The 19,021-nt window shown below is 44.8% G+C and overlaps 1 long non-coding RNA gene across 2 annotated transcripts; it reads left to right on the forward strand.

Moving 5' to 3' along the window:
* Positions 1 to 1,778: 1,778 nt before the first annotated feature.
* Positions 1,779 to 9,151, forward strand: LOC119622115 (uncharacterized). 2 transcript variants are annotated; one of them, XR_012088808.1, is made up of 5 exons: positions 1,779 to 2,318; positions 2,414 to 2,589; positions 3,307 to 3,396; positions 3,477 to 3,731; positions 8,122 to 9,150. It is a non-coding gene; the product is annotated as an uncharacterized lncRNA (long non-coding RNA). The 2 variants fall into 2 exon arrangements; XR_012088807.1 differs by having other exon boundaries at positions 3,477 to 9,151.
* The last annotated feature ends 9,870 nt before the right edge of the window (positions 9,152 to 19,021 follow it).

The following is a 19,021-nucleotide window of genomic DNA, read 5'->3' on the forward strand; positions in this document are numbered from 1 at the left end:
TAATAAAAATAAATCTGTACCCAGAAGATCCAGATATTAGATTATTAAGCTAAAGTGTTCCTTAGAATACTCACACTTTAATAAATCTTATCCTTGTCACATCAGCATCATCAGGGAACAGACTTCCAGTCTCATACACATGAAGGTTATTTTAGTACCCCATCTGGAAGCATAGAACATCAGCTTTAGTTGTTTTTGCTGCTGGAGACAACAGTCCATGAACCAGCTACCTTAAGAACATTGCCTTCTCATAGCTTTGGACCCTGGAGTTGTAATTCTGAACAAGTCTGTGGGATATTCTCTGTTGGCTCCTTCAGCTGTACTCTTCAGCCTTCTCCACGCTTCTCTGAGATCCAAGAGGTTGCCTTATGTTGTCTATACCAATAGGCTCCCTTGCCATCCAGTTCCTGGTTGGGTTTGGCCAATGGGAAGCATTTACAAGAGATGGAAAGGACAAAGAGAAGGTCAGGATGTTCATTCTCTCATCTCCCACTCTGCCGGGCTGATGGATGGCCAAGGCTCCCGTCACAGGTAGCTCTCCAACAGCTGTGGCTGTCCCTGGAATCTGATCAGTGCTCCCCACCTACACTTTCAGCCTAGAGGCAGTAGTGACTCCCTGTTGTTGCTGGCCCTGGGTGCTTCCCTTCCCAGTGTTGCTTCCCTCGGCCCTGTAAATTGCCCTTGTCCAACTCGCCTCACTTCCTTGAGTGACAGGACCTTGACTGATCCAGTGCCCCAGGACTTCCACAGCTTTGTCACCTCATTGACTGTCACTTTATCACGGTAAACTAGAGAGGGCATGGGGGAAAGATTGTACTCTTATTTATGGAAGTTCTGACTTTTGAAACTTTTTTAAATGATTCAGTCAAATGTCAAGGTCTAACTTTGAATCTTTAGGCTAGACGATGCGCCAATTTTTGACCAAGTTAAGGGATCAATCAGTGACTGAAGAATAGGGTCTCTCTGTGAACAACTAAGTGGAAAATGAATCCGCAGCCTATCACTACCCTGGTCTAACCACTGGACTAACACCACCAGGCAGCCAGCACTAAAACTCAGGGTGGGGCTTTTCCAAGCAACCCAGGCATTCTATTTCATCTTGGCCATAATAACACCAAAAAAGACAGAGAAAACACCAAGAACACCCTACAGAAAGGCTGAGTCTGTGATCAGCTTGATTTAAGCAATTCTAGAAAAGTTTCTCGCCCTCAAAAATCCACACCCCATCCCCCCATTTCCATCCCGGGGCTGATTAGGATTAAACCGTCTATGCACAGATCTGAAATTTCACAAGTAGAGAGGCATAACTTTGCCTTTAGGCCAGATATGAATATTGTTCCCTGAAAGGAGTAATTTAGTTACATTTGATTAATATTTCCATTATGTGCAAGGCAGTGTGCTAAGCAGTAGGTAATGTTTTAATCCTATCTATTACCCTTGAGTATGAATAAACTGGGTATCAGAAGCAAGGAAAACCACTGAGAGGTGAGGAGAGATGTGCCAAAAAGGGAGGAAAATGAACACGAATTTTGCCTTTATTCATCCTGGGCTCAAGTGAGACGCTCTAGATTAGGGACATAAATAAGAGGTCTGTGGCATGTGGATGGTGTTTAAGGGACCACATAAGGCCACCCAGAAGGAAGGGTACAGAGGAGAGGAAAAGGGAGCATAAGGAAAGGAAAGAGAAGAGAGCAGAGGCTATTCAAGAGCTAAGGTCTAGACCATTCCAATTTTACAGGTTGTAAAAAGTGAAAAAGCAAATCTAAAAAAGACAAATGGAGAAGGAACAGCTAGTGAAATCAGAGGAAGATTGAAAGACCCTGGTGTCCTGGAAGCAACTGAAGAAAGTGTTTCAAGAAGAAAGGAGTGATCACATGACTTAAAATGCTACCGATGGGTCAAATAAGAACAGAGAATTGACCATGGAATCTGTCAACACAGAAGTCATCAGTGGCCTTGATAAATGTAGTTTCACTGCCATGATAAGGATAAAAGGCTGATTGGAGCCTGTGACGGAGACTAGGAGGTGAGGAAATAGAAACAGTAGTTTTGCTCTGAATGGTTAGCAAATGGTGAAGTAACTGGAGGGAATGTGGGGTCAAGGATATTTTTTAAAGCTGAGAGTTGTTACATCCCATCAGTATGCTGATGGGAATGATCCAGTTGAGATGGAAAATTTGATGCTGCAGATGAGAGAGTGGATAATTGCTGGAGTGATGCTTTTTAATAAGCAAGAGAAGAAGGGATCCAGTGTGCAAGGGGAGGGGCTGGCCTCAGACAGACACATGGACGATTCATTCATCATGAGAGGAGGAAAGGTGGGGCACGTGGGCACAACTTCTGGAGGTTGGTATTTTTGGTGGTGGGAGGATGTGATCTTTTTTCTTTTCTGATTTCTTTTTTTTTTCCTCAGTGGGGGAAAAATGATGTCATCAGCTGAAAGTGAGAAGCAAGGAGAGCTGCGTGCAGGCCTGAAAAGAAAGGAGGCGTGATGCAGTCATCTGCCAGAGGGAGTAGGAGAGGCGATTTGCCTGGGGAAAACAGTGTAGGATTGCTGGGCAGCAATATGGCAGCAATGTGTCCTCCGAGGTCAGTGGTGATGAAGTTAAAGGGAAACCTTTCAGTACAGCTCTGTGTTTTTATCCAGCCACCTTTAACACCTGGAGTGCAGGCATGAAATAGCTAAAAGTCAGATTTGACAAGTGTTGATTTTGCTAGGCCTATAGGTTGGGAGAGAGAAGATCAGAATGGTTGTAATTGTTATCTATTACTGTGAAACACATGACTCCAACACAATTACCCCCAAACAACAAACATTTATTACCTCCTGGTTTCTGTGGGTCACAATTTGGAATTTGGAAGTAGCTCAGGCTGGGCAGTTCTGGCTTGGGGTCTTTCACAAGGCTGCAGTCAAGATGTTACCTCAGGTTACAGTCATCTAAAAGCTTGTCTAGGGCTGGAGGATCTGCTTCCAGGGTGGCGCACTCACATGGCTGGCAAGTCAGTAGTGGTGGTTGGTGGAAAACTCAGTTCCTCTACAGGAACCCTCTATAGACTGCCAGAGTGTACTCATAGCATGACAACCAGCTTCTCCCAGAGCTACCAGTCCAAGAGGGAGACCTAAGCAGAAGCTATCCTTCCTTGACCTATGCTCAGAAGTGACATTGCATTACTTTTGCTGCATTCTATTTGTTAAACGCAAGTCACTAAGTCAAGTCCCCATCCAAGGGGAGGAGAATTAGACCCCACCTTTTAGAGGGAGTAGTGTTGTTACAGACTGAATGTTTATGTCTGCCCCCACCACAGATTCCTGTGTTGGAGCCCTAACCCATAGTATGGCTGTATTTGGAGATGGGGCTTCCAAGAAACAAATTAATGTTAAGTAAGATCATAAAGGTGAGTCTCTGATCCAATAGAATTCATTTCCTTTTAAGAAGAGACACCAAATAGCTTACTATCTCTCTGTCTGTGCCCAGACATCAAGGAAGAGCCACGTGAGGACACAGCAAGAAAGTAGCCATCTACAATTCAGGAAGCATCCTCACCAGAAACCAAATTGGCCAGAATCTTAGTCTTAGACTACTAGCCTCCAGAACCGTGAGAAAAAAAAAAAAATCCATGCTCAAGCCACCCACTCTAGAGCATTTCATTATGACAGCCAAGCTGATGAGTACAAGCATCAAAGAACTTGCAGACATATTTTAATGTCACTACAAGGCCCCAGGGTTTATGTAAGTATATTTATTGTTCTGGACCATGGATTATAAGCTGAGCAGTGAGGGAGGTGATAGAATGGAGGAATGAATGAGTGAAAGGACTGGGGGGCCAGTGTGTGGAAGGAAGGTTTCTGGGGGGAAGAGTGTAGGAGTGGGTGTACAAGGGAAGCAAGTTGAACAGATATGAGGTAGTGGTCCAAGAAAGCTACTTGAAATGGAGATTTTGGACATGGCACAGTTACTGCTGGTGATAAGATCTAGCATTAGATCATGGGAGTGGGCAGCGGAGGCAGGCAGGGAGGGACAGGTCACTGGTGGTGAGAAAGTTAATTAACTGGAGGCAGAATGTTGGAGGGGTCATCTAATAGACACAGACCAGGAATGATGCTGACTATAGTGATGAACAGAGCGATAGTGAGCCAGGTGCTCAGGTCTTTCATGAATGGGGGAGTGATGGGGACAGAGTAGATGATTGCCACAGGGAGCAGTAGCAGGACAGAGCCTGAGAGCCAGTGGGACAAAGGGACAGTCCATGTTCTAATCTGGGGGGTGGGAGTTACTACTGGGTTGGCTATTAAGGAGCCACATGCACAACCACGTTAAGAGGAGAAGCAGAGGATCTGAGTGCATGTGCGTGCGCGCACACACACACACACACAAATGCACATGCATGACAGACGGTAATAGCATGTATCTCATAGGGCTGTTAAAACGACCAACTGAGCTAATACTTAGTGCTGAGACAGTGCCTGTGTGGGGTGTTTTCTGACACCAACCAACTCTCCAACACCAACTGGGTGTCCAGCAATTCAATTCAATTCAGTTCTGACACTACCGGGAGTTAGCCTCAGTTCCCACAAGTTAAAGGGATCAATCCCTCAAGACTGCCTCCCCCCACTTCCGGTGGCAGCTGCAAATAACAAGCTAACCACACTTCTGCCCAGATGACTACAAAGGTAGGCATCCCCACACCACCCCCGAAGAGGTTCAGTAATTTGTTAGGACAACATACGTTTATTGGTTATAAAGGATACAAATGAACAGCCAGATAAAGAGCTACACAGGGCAACATCTGAATGGGTGCCGAGTGTAGAAGCCTCTGTCTTCTGCATTCACCAACCTTGGATCTCTTTGAATTTCTTTGTTCAAAAGATTTTCTGACCCAATCTCTAGCCCTCCTCCACCTCCAGGAGTTGGGGGTGGTGGGGAGAGTGAGGCTGAAAGTTCCTACCCTCTTCCCTCTAATCGCGGTCTTTCTGGTGGTCAGCCCTCATCTTGAAGCTCTCCAGGGACCCCATCCTGGCCATCTCATGAGCATAAACTGAGGTGTGGTTAAAAGAGGCTCCTTATCAATAACAAAAAATCACTCTGGAAATTCCAAGAGTTCTAGGAGCTCTGTATCAGGAACAGGACATGAAAACCAAATTTTGTTTTGTTTTGTTTTGTTTGTTTTGTTTTGTTTTGTTGAGACAGAGTCTCACCCTGTCACCCAGGCTGGAGTGCAGCAGTATAATCTCAGCTCACTACAACCTCCACCTCCAGGGTTCAAGGGATTCTCCTGCCTCAGCCTCCCAAGTAGCTGAGACTACAGGTGTGCACCACCACGCCTGGCTAATTTTTGTATTTTTAGTAGAGATGGGGTTTCGTCACATTGGCCAGGCTGGTCTGGAACTCCTGACCTCAGGTGATCCACCCGCCTCGGCCTCCCAAAGTGCTGGGATTACAGGCATGAGCCATCGAATCTGGCCGGTTATATTTTTTATTATACTGTCTGCCACTTAGTAAGTTCTATGTGATAAAAGCTAGTAATATCCCCTTGTTACAGATGAAGCCACACTTAGGTCACTTGCCTGTGGGCACACTGTAAGGACCAGAGTTAGAGACTAAAACTCGGTATTGGGTCAAATGAGAAAGAAGCCAGTCTACTGAGGAGCAGCCAGTCCAGAGGTATTTTAGGCGGGCCTCCATTGAGACTTAATTCCCCACATCCAACAATACCTGCTACTATTTTTTAAAAAAATTCTTCTTGAGATAGCCTGAGTTGATTTTGTTATTTACAACCAAATGCTCTGACCAGAGTAACTACACCAAGGGTCAGAACAGCCTACGCACCGTGTGAATGATGCAAGCTGAGAATGACTAGAAAAGATAGTTTAAGAGCTAATGGCAAAATTCCTCTGTGGGACAGAATTGTTGGAATCTAAAATATAGGCTTAGGGCATAAACCTGAAGTAGAAGAGGGGACAAAAGGAGAGTTGAATTGCTTGGCTTAAAAACTGGGTGGGGGCTGACCACCAGAAAGACCAGCAAGAAATTTGTTTTGTTCATTCAGCCTCCTAAGAGAAAATTTGGGGTTGACACCAATTTAGCTTTATTTATTTTATTTTGAGACAGGGTTACCTTCTGTTGCCCAGGCTGGAATATGGTGATGCAATCCTGGCTCACTGCAACCTCAACCTTCTGGGCTCGAGGCCTCCTCTCACCTCAGTCTCCTGAGTAGCTGAGACTACAGGCACGTACCACCATGCTCAGCTAATTTTTAAATTTTTTGTAGAGATGAGGTCTCACTATATTGCCCAGGCCGGTCTTGAACTCCTGGGCTCAACAATCCTCCCACCTTGGCCTCTCAATGTGCTGAAATTACAGGCATGAGCCACTGCACTCATCCTCCAGTTTGACTTTATTATGAAGTTGTAATAAGCAAGCAAGCATCCTTGTACCCCAAACTTTTTTTTTTTTTTTTTTTTTGAGACAGGGTCTCACTCTGTCTTCACCCAGGATGCGGTGGCTTGATCATGTTTCACTGTAGCCTCTATCTCCTAGGCTCAAGTGATCCTCCCACCTCAGCCTTCCAAGTAGCTGAGACTACAGAAGCACACTACTATGCCCAGACAATTTTTTTATTTTTGTAGAAAGGGGGTCTCGCCAGGCACAGTGGCTCCTGCCTGTAATCCCAGCACTTTGGGAGGCCAAGGCGGGCAGATCACCTGAGGTCAGGAGTTCAAGATCAGCCTGGCCAACATGGTGAAATCTCTACTAAAAATATAAAAATCAGTGGGGTGTGGGGCATGCACCTGTAAGCCCAGCTGCTTGTGGGGCTGAGACAGGAGAATCGCTTGAACTGGGAAGCAGAGGTTGCAGTGAGCTGAGATCATGCCACTGCACTCCAGCCTGGGTGACAGAGCAAGACCTGGTCTTAAAAAAAAAAAAAAGAAAAGGGGTCTCACCATGTGGCCCAGGCTGGCCTCGAACTCCTGAGCTCAAGCAATCCTCCTGCCTCAGCCTCCCTAATTGCCAAAACTTTGATCGTATCTCCGATTATTTCCTTAAGGCCAAATTCTAAGAAAACAGGGCATAAGGTATCTATGCCCTGTGACCAAACAATTTAAAACCTGGAACCAAACTTCCCCACCAGAAAGACTGAAACAGTTTAGATTTCTGTCAGCAGTAAATGAAAGTGCTTGGTTTCTCAGGGTGTTCCTATGGTGTTAAATCCTTGAGAAATAGGTGAAAATTCCTTTAGTTTGTATTTTGTTATTACTGGTGAGTCTGAACTTTTTTTTTCATATATCTATTGGCTGTATCTATTTTTCTTCTTTTAAAAATTGCCTTCTCCAGGCCTTTGCTCTCTCCCCTGTCTGGTGCTTCCCATCTTTCTTGTGCACAAAAATCCTACCTCTTCCCTGCCTTCTCATATAGCTCATAATAGCTTACTCATCACAATCCATCACAAAATGACCAGTTTGCTTGGTCTTAAACCTGAAAGTCCCACGTGCTGGAAACGCTCTCAGTCCCTGGCACACTGGAACAGTTGGTCACCCTACTGCTGGGCCTTAGATTGCTTTTCCCCCGCAGCAAAATGAGGACCAGATGTTCTCTGGTGTTACTCCCAGCTCTTCATTCATTCGCTCCACAAATACACACCATGCTATCATGCTGTACTGCTCTGGGCAGTCATTCTGCTAGGGAGACATCAAGGACTCCTCAGCAAACAGGACCCAACTCTCCCTAACCATCCATGATGGCTCCCTGGAGGAATAATATCTTGATGAATTTGCAACAAAAACCTTAATGTAATTGGCTGATGGCAGATAAGGAAGCCCTAATAGGGGGCAGGAAGAATGTCCCTTGGGTACACCAGAAGGAATTTAGATGCCAGGAAGCGTGAGAGAGAGATGAAGGGACCAAAAGATAAATCTGACTGACTTTGAAGTTTGGCTGAAGATCAACCCAGAAATAGCTGTGTGTATTTCCCCAGAACCAGAGGCAGATGTCCCACCATCTGAGGCTGTCTTTCCCCTCACACCCTTCCCAGATTCCTGAGCCCTCAATATAGGCATTTCAGAATCTCCTTCTCTGGGTTCCAAGGCCTGTAATGTCTTATGCATTTCTTATATTGGCCCAGGTATACATTCTCCACGATTTGGAAAGAGTTTCTCTCCCTGGGACAAATGAGCACCATCAGAGATCATTTATAAAGAGCAAGCACTTTTGTGCCTCCATATTATCGAACGGCAGAAAAAAAATTTCACAAAGCCCAAGAAAGGGCCTCAAAGAAACTGTCAAGTACACAAAGCTGAGCAAAACCTCTCTTCTCAACGCCACAGTCGTGCCTGGCTTTTAAAATTCTAATTAAGAGAAAACGAAGAGGGCGAACTCACTGAAGGCAAGAACAGAGGCCTGGCTGTAATTCCACCCGCTCCCCACCACCCTCAAGCACTGAACCCAGAGCTTGTACACAGTAGGAGGTAAGTAAATACTGATGAAATTGAGTGGAGCTGGCCCAGAGCAGAGGAAGCGGGAAAGGGAGGAGGGAGCTGGAGCCCAGGGCTCCTGCCGTCACCGCCTTCAGGCTGCGAGGAAAGTCGAATGAAAAGCCTGCCAGACCTCTAACGAGTGCTCCACCGCCAGCAGGCTGCAATTGCTCATTGTGTTTGGTTATAATTAGCAGCATATTCTGCGATGGCAAAGCAGGCAGCGAGCAGGAGCAGGGCTGGGAACAGGCTGCCACCCTCGCAGCCATCGGTCCGGGGGCCTGGGCTGCAGAACTTGGGCTCCTTCACTTCCTGGCCCTGCCTGCCCTGGATCCAGTCTGGGCGTGGGCTGGCAGACCTCGATCGGTGATGCTGGGCCAACACCAGACCCCAAAGAGGAACTATTTGCTGTGATTGCATGAGAGCATGGGCTGAAAAATTGGGCTCACCTGGGGTTAAGACCAAGTTTTGTTTGCAATGTACAAACAATGTGTCCACAGGCACGTGAGCCTCAGTTTCCCCATCTATAAAATGGGTCAGTAATAAAAATACTAGTACTCCTCTTTCTTATGGTGTGTGGTGAGACTTGAAACGGACAACTCATCTAAGGCACTTGGCAGAAGGCCCTGTGTGCTGTTGGCACTCAGTGTCTTGCAGCTGCTATTGCAAAAGTGACAGAAGTGGCTTCTACTCTGGCCCTTTCCTCTCCCCTCTCTGCAATGTTTATCTCACCCCTGCACAGGTGCTCAGCAGCCTGCAACTTCTTTCTCCACCCCTATGGAACCAGCTCTCAGGGGAGGGTCTGCCTTAGCAGTGTCAGTTCAGTGTAAACAGAGAGAACTGTGTGACCTCTCCTAGGGGAGTGGCCTCAAATTTTTTAAACTGTGATCCACAGGACAAAATACATTTTACATAGTGACCAAGGACACACATACTTATCAGTAAATAAAACAGAAACGTAAGTTTCATGAAACCACACTTACACAAACCAAGTGCAATGCATTCTGATACGTTCTGTTCTCTTCCCTTCTCTCTTCTATCATATTCTATTTATACATAGTCTCCAATTTTTTATAGTATATATTTTAATTTATATTATATATGTTTATATTATATAATTTATATTTTATATATTCTTCTAGTATATATACATATATGTATGTATATATGTGTATATACATACGTATATAGCAGTGTCAGTTCAGTGTATATATATACACTGTGTATATATGTATATAAATATGTGTATATAAATATATATGTGTATATATATTTATATAAAACAGTTTTAAAATTTTGCCAAAGGTCAGGATCCAGAAACCTTCAGTGTGAAACACAATGCCCCAGGAAGAGGTAAGTTAGCTTTCATCTCTTACTATGAATTCAAAGCCTGTGTTCTCCATTCTTTTTTTTTTTTTTGAGATGGAGTGTTACTCTGTCACCCAGTTTGGAGTGCAGTGGCACAATCCCAGCTCACTGCAACCTCCCCCTCCCAGACTCAAGTGATCTTCCCACCTCAGCCTCCCAACTGGTTGGGACCACAGGCACACACCACAACACCCAGCTAATTTTTTGTATTTTTGGTAGAGATGGGGTTTCACCATATTGCCCAGGCTGGCCTCGAACTCCTCAGCTCAGGCGATCCACCTGCCTTGACCTCTCAAAATGCTGGGATTACAGGCGTGAGCCACTGTGCCAGGCCTCTGTTCCTGTTAAAGGGATTTTTTTTTTTTTTTTCAATCAGGGAGCTATTGAGAGAGAGAGAGAATTCTGGAAAGCTGGAAGCTTTTCTCTAAAGCCACAGAGCCATGAGAATGGGTTTTTGCATAAGTTCTTTTTAGGGGGGCTTCAGAATTAAGCTATTTCCCAAGAAACATGGAGGCCACCCATCCTTTGCTCCTATACTAATTTACAAGTTAACTTTTCCTTAGCTGGGATTCCAGAAAATCTTCCAAATGCCACTATGCCTAGGTGCCAGGGAAGGGCAAGATTTATGTAGACTCAGTCGGACAGGAAATACTCTGAGCTAGGATTGTACTTAAGGGTTTTTTCCATAACAAAATCAGGGCATGTGGCCTCACAAGTACCTATGAGGACAATAGGATAAAATATTTAAAACCGGAACTGTCCTGGAAAGTCTCCAACTTGGGACTGCACGGTTACCATGAGAAGTGGAGAATCTGATGCCAAGAGAATCAGAAGGAGGGAGAAATCCTCTCTCCTATGCACCCAGGTCTTGCCTTCTGGTTTGGGGGAAGGAGCCTTGGGTTTCCAGAACCTTCTGGAATGCCAGAACTCTCTCCTAATACCCTTGAGCATTGTATTAGTCTATTCTCATGCTGCTAATAGAGACATCCCAGAGACTGGGTAATTTATAAAGAAAAAGAGGTTTAATGGACTCACAATCATGGCAGAAGGCAAAGGAGGAGCAAAGTCATGTCTTACATGGCAGCACGCAAGAGAGACAGCATGTGCAGGGCAACTCCCCTTTATAAAACCATCAGATCTTGCGAGACTTATTCACAATCATAAGAACAGTATGGTAAAGACCCACCGCCATGATTCAATTACCTCCCACTGGGTCCCTCCCACGACACGTGGGAATTATGGGAGCTACAATTCAAGATTTGGGTGAGGACACAGCCAAACCATATCAAGCATGTTCAGTTATTAAATACTTTAGTGGATTTATAGGAGGACTGGATCGTGACTGGTAAGAGGAGAAGTAGAGAGAGTAAAGGGAAATGGGAGGCCTCCAAAGTTTTTCCTAATTTCACTTACAGCTGCTTGAGCTCCCAACTTCTTGCTCCCCCTGCCCTGCTCCAACCTCCCCTCAACTCTCCACCACATCCCCAGAGTGCCCTCAGTTGTCTCTGCCATTAACAACTTGACTGTGGTCAAAGAGGGGCTGGGCTGGGCTGGGCTGAACTTTCACAATTGACTGTTTTCTTCATGGATCAGTTCCACAGTAGGAGAGTGATGTAATCAGAGACGCTTAAATGCTTGGGTTCCTCCCTTCTACACTAGGACCCAGGTTTTGAAGCTTGAGTGGGAAAACAGACCTGTGGGAGGGTCTAAGGACACCCTCATCCAATCTTCCCTACCCACAATTTCTTCTACTTTCAGCCCTAGCTACATATACTACCCTCATCTATATTTCCCAGTAATATACATATACATAGCCACAGAGAATGGTCATCTCCAAGCCTGAGTCTTCTGTGAGCCCCTCAGAATGGTCAGAGCAGAACCACGGAAGGGATGTTGATTGCAGCATACACTCAAGAGCCTGATTTGCATATAACAATTTTCAGACTCTCTCTCTCTATACACACACACACACACACATATATATACACGCACACACGTATGTAAAAAGAGCCTGATTTGGACCCCAGGGTGCAAAGCCAGATGAGACAATGGAGAACCTCCTCTAAGAACCCTCTCTGAGAATTTCCTCCCCACAAGTTCCAAGGAGAAGAACCGAAGGGGAAATGGAGTCACCTTCCAAGACCTCTTTCAATCTCTATTGGTACCAAACAATCCCAACCCCGCACATGAGATCAACATTTGCCAGTCCCCAGCCTCAATGCCAGAAAATAAAACTCAAAGTCTCATTAATCATTTACCCATTTGCCTTGTTCCAAGCTCCAACTCCACTCTTCCTCAGCCCTGCACTTTCTGAAAACAGTGCCTTGAATGAGAACCCCCCCAATTGCTGTTGCTTTCTGCCATCTGCCTCCTTTGCCTACCTGTTTCCTATGTCTATGTTCCTAGGAGACTAATTGTGATTAAATTACAGGGTAATACTAATAGAGGGGTGAGAACCCAGCTAATGGCTTACTGTTCCACTAGGCAACAATTGTAGTAATCACCAAGCTGAAGGCTCCTGTGCATTAGCTGGGGGTTGCTGGGGTTTCCTGGCCCACGCTTCCTCCACAGCCCTGTCTGAGCAAAGGAATGCAGTTCACAGGGCAAACTGAAAACCCAGAGGCAAGTGAAGATGCAAATGACATGATTGAAATAATAAGAGGGAAAGCAAGAAAGCCCTTTCAGGAGTAAGAATTTGAATCACGGCAAAAGCAGAAGCGAATTGTATTGGGTTCAATGTTTCAAAAATATCTTGGAAAATGAAACTAAGTAATCCCATAAATTATTAAAGGAGCTTTGACTTGGGTTTTCCAGGATGCAATGAGGCTGGTCCTTAACTCACTTTTTTCAGATTTGACCTGATGGAGGTATGTGTAACATAAATATGTAGCTCTGCATGGCAAATCCACACCCCAAACCATTTTAGACATGTGGCAACAGCATCACAAGCCCGTCCAAAAAATTGTGCTCAGCCGGGCATGGTGGCTCACTCTTGTAATCCCAGCACTTTGGGAGGCCAAGGCAGGCGGATCTCTTGAGGTCAGGAGTTCAAGACCAGCCTGACCGACATGGAGAAACCCCATCTCTACTGAAAATACCAAAATTAGCCGGGCATGGTGGTGGGCACCTGTAGTCCCACCTACTCAGGAGGCTGAGGCAGAAGAATCACTTGACCTGGGAAGCGGAGGTTGCTGTGAGCCGAGATTGCACCATTGCACTCTAGCCTGGGCAACAGAGCAAGACTCTGTCTAAAAAAAAAAAAAAGTTGTGCTGACATTGGGATGGAAGGAAAACAAGTCATGGTCCCTGACTTCAGGGTCCTCACAGTCCAAGATGGGAGATGAAATCAAATTTAACTGTTAGTACCTATTGCTGACACTTGTGACCCGCTTCTCAATTTAGGAAGCACTTCACAGGACCTCACAGGATCTCATCTGTGAGGATCATAGGGACTATTCACATTCTACGTGGAAACTGAGACTCACAGGGATTAAGTGACTTGCTTGAGGTCCTATACAGCCCAAATTTCTGAATTATTTTGACTCTTGCCTCTTCCCAGCAATGTCTCATTCTGCTCTTGAAGAAGTCTGTCCTTGCACACTCACACTCCTGGAGATGCTATAAAACAGGAAGAAACAGCTCTCTCCCCTCCAGGGTCAGAATATCATACAGAGATGCCCCAAGGCCTTATAGAGTTTGGCCGAAACAGTGGTGCTCTCTCTTTTTAATTAGAGTTCCCTCTCTCTCGCTAAAACCCAGACTTGGATGCACTGAGCCCTAGCCTAGGAAATACATCCAAATGGTAGACAGTATCTTGTGCTTGAAAAAAAAAAAAGAAGTAAATGTCATGTTAATGCTCAGCATTCAGAAAATAGAAGCATTTGAGTTCAAAATGTGTCATAAATCAAATGTAATCAGATGTTAAAATAGGAATTTCAGCTGAATCACAAATAGATACCAAATTCCAGAGTGAAGTGCTAGACCAGGATTTACAAAGTAAGTGGCCAAGAATAAATATGGTACAAAAGAGTTGAGGGGAGGATTTAGATGAGAATTTCTTTGGAGAGAGCTGTGCTGCGAGTCCTACCCCATCCCTACCTCAAATATAGGTGTCAAGCCTGAGAAACCAAAATGGCAAGAAGTACAGCAGAGTACACATGGGAGGTACACATGAGGGTTACACATGGGAAGTGACTGTATTCACAGCGTTGTTGGGGCAAAGGTGTGAGCCATGACCAAGAGAGGGGATTGGCCTGGTGTGTTCAGAGAACGCTACTCTAGAGAGTAACCTGGAGGGACAAAGAGATCTTAGCCAAGAGAAGCTGGGAGGTGTGGCCAGATTCCTAGGGATGTGGATGGAGTAAGCAAAGAGCCTGAGGAAAGCATATCACTTGAATTGAGAGGTCCCCAGCAATGGGGGAGCTGAAAGCACCCACAAAAGTGTCAGCATTAAATACTTGCCAAGTATAGGAAACCTCCCTGCCAGATCCTCACACCAGGGCCAATCACATGGAAGCTTTCCTGCTTCTTCCCACTGCAGGGATCAGAAATCACGGTTTAAAAGAAGAGAGAGAGGGGACAAAAGTGCCCCCTCCTCTAAGTGCCCACCCTGAACTGAAGGAGAGGGGAGAAGCCTCAATTTTATGTCATATTTGGAGTCTTAACGACTATATAAACGTTTTAATCACTGAGTTGAGAACAGACACAAGGTGACTAAGAACAGACCTAGAAAGTCATGAGATCTGGCTCAATTTTTATCCAGGTACAGGCGACGTGCCAGCTCCACCAAATTTAAAGGGTTAATGAAAGAGGAAACTTGAGTTTCTTTAGAAATACATCCCATGAGTTATGCTTGTTTAATGTAACAGTTGTTCAAAGAATGTACTGATTTGTTAAATTGCTTTGCTACGAAAGCTAGAAACAGTTATGCCATTTATAAATAGACCCCGCTCCTGGGATGATGTTCAGCTTTTGGGAGGAGACAGGCCAATGAGAGACAGACCTCCACTCTCGACGTCACTGCCTTGAGGGAAGCGTCCAGGCAGGAGCAGACCTGCTTCTACGGTCCTGGGGAAATTGTTACCCAAGGTCAGGCCTTCATCATGGTCTGCAGCTGGTGGAACACCACCGGCCTGTTCTGAGGATGCCCTGAGACTCGAGACTCTGCCAGCTTGCCTTGGACAGGAGAGACAGAGAGAATTATGTGGCTGAGCCTCAGTGCAAGAGGATCCATGAGCACAGAATCTGCTCCATTTGTCCAGATGGGAGAAATTCTACCCTGAGCTGGGTCGAAGGGGGTGTGGAGCTGTTGGTGCCACTTGCTTCTTGGTTCGCAGTGTGCCATCAATAGCCTCTTTGTACATCTGACTGCCTGGTGTAAGCACACTCACTTCAGCTGAAGCATGCTAGTGGGCAAGGGAGGATGGAAATAGAGAATGTGGAAATTACTCAAGGTGGCTCAGAGGTCACGCATCTGGAAGGCACCCCAATGTGCTCATCAGACATGTCCTAGCAAGTTTGAATTCAAGCTGAGACCTAACCCCCAGGGCCCTTCTCCCTGCCCCATCACATACATACACACTCATACATGCAACATTAGGAAGTAAAATATGAAAACACCAAGAGTGAAACCCAGGACTTCTGACACACTCCTGCCCACTGCAATAGTGTCCCCAGCGGCCTCCTTGCCTCAAAATTTTCCTCCTCAAATGCGGCCTGCACACCACCACCAGATTAATATCCCCGAATCCCTGTTTTAACCTTTCCTGTTTCTCAAGTATGGATCTTCCTGCCCCGGGAGGGCTCAACTCATCTACCTTCTTGACCTTCTCTGGGGCTTTTCTCCCATACAGCCCTCCTTCTTCTGTGGCTGCACCTCTCTCTTTACTGGCCCTGGACAGGCTTCAAGTTTCCCTCTGACCTGTTCACATGCTTCCCCCAGTGCACAGAATCCCACAAGCCTCAGGCACATGGGCCAGAGAAGCTGGCAGTGGACTGACACTGTGAGACGTAGTCACCTCTTCTGACTCTGACACTCCACTCTTCAGACCTGTGTCCTATAGGAAGCAGCTTCCATCTCTAGGTCTCCTTTCTTCTATCACAAAATTATTAGACTGGATAATTTTGAAGTTTTCTTCTGTAGCTCAAAAATTGTATTACTGCCTCAGTCAGCTTATGTCTGAATACAGTCTCAACTCAGTAACTAAAATGTTTATATAATAATTATTGTCTCTCCTTCATCTCTGCTGAAAACCCAAGGAGTAAATCATATTTAGAGGGTAGCACAAAAGATAAAATGATCTGTCATGGGATTTAGGTTCACTTGGGTCTGGAATTACCAATTCCATGACCTAAATCTCATGACCTAAAAGGTTATTTCAGACCCAAGTGAACCTAAATTTTAGATAATTCCAGACCCAAGTGAACCTAAATCCCATGACAGATCATTTTATCTTTTGTGTCACCCTCTAAATATGATTTCTCTCCTTGGGTTTTCAGCAAAGACGAAGGAGAGACATATAATGATTATATAAACATTTTAATTACCAAGTTGAGACCGTATTCATACATAAGGTGACTAAGAAAGATCTAGAAAGTTATGGAATCTGCTTGAATTTTTATCCAGGTGCAGGTGACGTGCCAGCCCCACCAAGTTTAAATTTGCTTTTCTTTTGAGCATCTCCACCAGCAAAGGAAACTTTGTCTTTTTTTTCTTAGCATATTCTGGGTCTCCAAATTTGTGTTTTTTAATGGCAACAGCTTGACTTGAGGCCCTGCTTCAAATGGTTGAAGGATTTTAAAGATTCTGCTGTCCAAGCCTTAATTAGACACAAAAGTTTCTGGGTTCATTTGGGGCCACAAGAATGGATTTTTTTTTTTTTTTTTTTTTTTTTTTTTAAGAGAGACAAGGTCTTACTCTGTAGCCCAGGCTGGAATGCAATGGCACAGTCTCGACTCACTGCAGCCTCAACCTCCGGGGCTCAGGTGATTCTCCTGCCTCAGCCTCCCAAGTACCTGGGACTACAGGTGTGTGCCACCATGCCTCACTAACACAAGAATAGGATTCTAAAAGAGAGAAAGGGCAGAGGTTTAGCTGCAGTATTTTCTGACTAAATTTTCATCACTCAGGAAAGGCTAGAGGCTACTACATAATAAGAACCTTGCCAAAGACGTTGAGATTTTGCCTGCTTATCTGCTCTTGGCAACTGCTCTGCTTCCACTCTGGGGATCAAGGATCACAGTGCCTACCCTCCTTTTCAATCCTAAGTCCATTTGAGAAACCCATTTAGATGGACATAGGAGCATCAAAAATGCAAAACATTTGCATTAAGGACTGGGTTCCCTGGATACCAATCCTAGACAACTGTTCTATTAGTTGGATGACCATGGGCTAGAGTCTAAACCTTTCTGTGCCTCAGTTTATTACCTATAAAATGAAAAATAGCAATAGGATTATCATGAGGATTAAATAAAATAATGCATGTGAAGCCCTTAGCACAATGCTTGGCAAAGGTGATTCATAGTATAATAAGGTATATATAACCACACTAAGTGCTCACAGTCACTCAACTTTGTGCTCCTGAGAGTGAGGTTTGATAATGAGAGAACACAGAGAATGCAAGGGTCCAGGGTCTAATCCTTGTTCTCCTCATCTCCTTGCCTTTGACATGAGTTCCAAAGTATCCTTCCACCTACCTACCCTTCAGCACCATGCTACAAAAATAGGAAGTAACATGCAGGCAGCAAGCAGTATAATGAGTGACCCTTAGCAGGACATAGGCATGGGCAAGGACTTCATGTCTAAAACACCAAAAGCAATGGCAATAAAAGCCAAAATTGACAAATGGGATCTAATTAAACTAAAGAGCTTCTGCACAGCAAAAGAAACTACCATCATAGTGAACAGGCAACCTACAGAATGGGAGAAAATTTTTGCAATATACTCATCTGACAAAGGGCTAATATCCAGAACCTACAAAGAACACAAACAAATTTACAAGAAAAAAAAAAACAAAAAACCCCATCAAAAAGTGGGCAAAGGATATGAACAGACACTTCTCAAAAGAAGACATTCATACAGCCGACAGACACACAAAAAAATGCTCATCATCACTCACCATCAGAGAAATGCAAATCAAAACCACAATGAGATACCATCTCACACCAGTTAGAATGGCAATCATCAAAAAATCAGGAAACAACAGGTGCTGGAGAGGATGTGGAGAAATAGGAAAACTTTTACAATGTTGGTGGGACTGTAAACTAGTTCAACCATTGTGGAAAAGAGTGTGGCGATTCCTCAAGGACCTAGAACTAGAAATACCATTTGACCCAGCCACCCCATTACTGGGTATATACCCAAAGGATTATAAATCATGCTGCTATAAAGACACATGCACACGTATGTTTATTGCAGCACTATTCACAATAGCAAAGACTTGGAATCAACCCAGATGTCTATCAGTGACAGACTGGATTAAGAAAATGTGGCACATATACACCATGGAATACTATGCAGCCATAAAAAAGGATGAGTTTGTGTCCTTTGTAGGGACATGGATGCAGCTGGAAACCATCATTCTCAGCAAACTATCGCAAGAACAGAAAACCAAACACCGCATGTTCTCACTCATAGGTGGGAATTGAACAATGAGATCATTTGGACACAGAAAGGGGAACATCACACACCGAGGCCTATTGTGGGGAGGGAGAGGTGGGAGGGATAGCATTAGGAGATATACCTAATGTAAATGACAAGTTAATGGGTGCAGCACACCAACATGGCACATGTATACATATGTAACAAACCTGCACATTGTGCACATGTACCCTAGAACTTAAAGTATAATAATAATAAAAATAAATAAAAATAAAAATAAATGAAAAAAAAAAAGGCTTAAGAGGGCCAGCCATGGTGGCTCACGCCTGTAATCCCAGCACTTTGGGAGGCCAAGGCGGGCAGATCACTTGAGCCCGGGAGTTCGAGACCAGCCTGGCCAACATGGTGAAACTCTATCTCTACTAAAAATAGAAAAAATTAGCCAGGTGTGGTGGTGGGTGCCTGTAATCCCAGCTATTTGGGAGGCTGAGGCAGGAGAATCACTTGAACCCGGGAGGCGGAGGTTGCAGTGAGTTGAGATTGTCCCACTGCACTCCAACCGGATGACAGAGTGAGACTCCATC

This window comes from Chlorocebus sabaeus, chromosome 16 (genome assembly GCF_047675955.1).
Source record: "Chlorocebus sabaeus isolate Y175 chromosome 16, mChlSab1.0.hap1, whole genome shotgun sequence".
NCBI classification, from domain to species: Eukaryota; Metazoa; Chordata; class Mammalia; order Primates; family Cercopithecidae; genus Chlorocebus; species Chlorocebus sabaeus.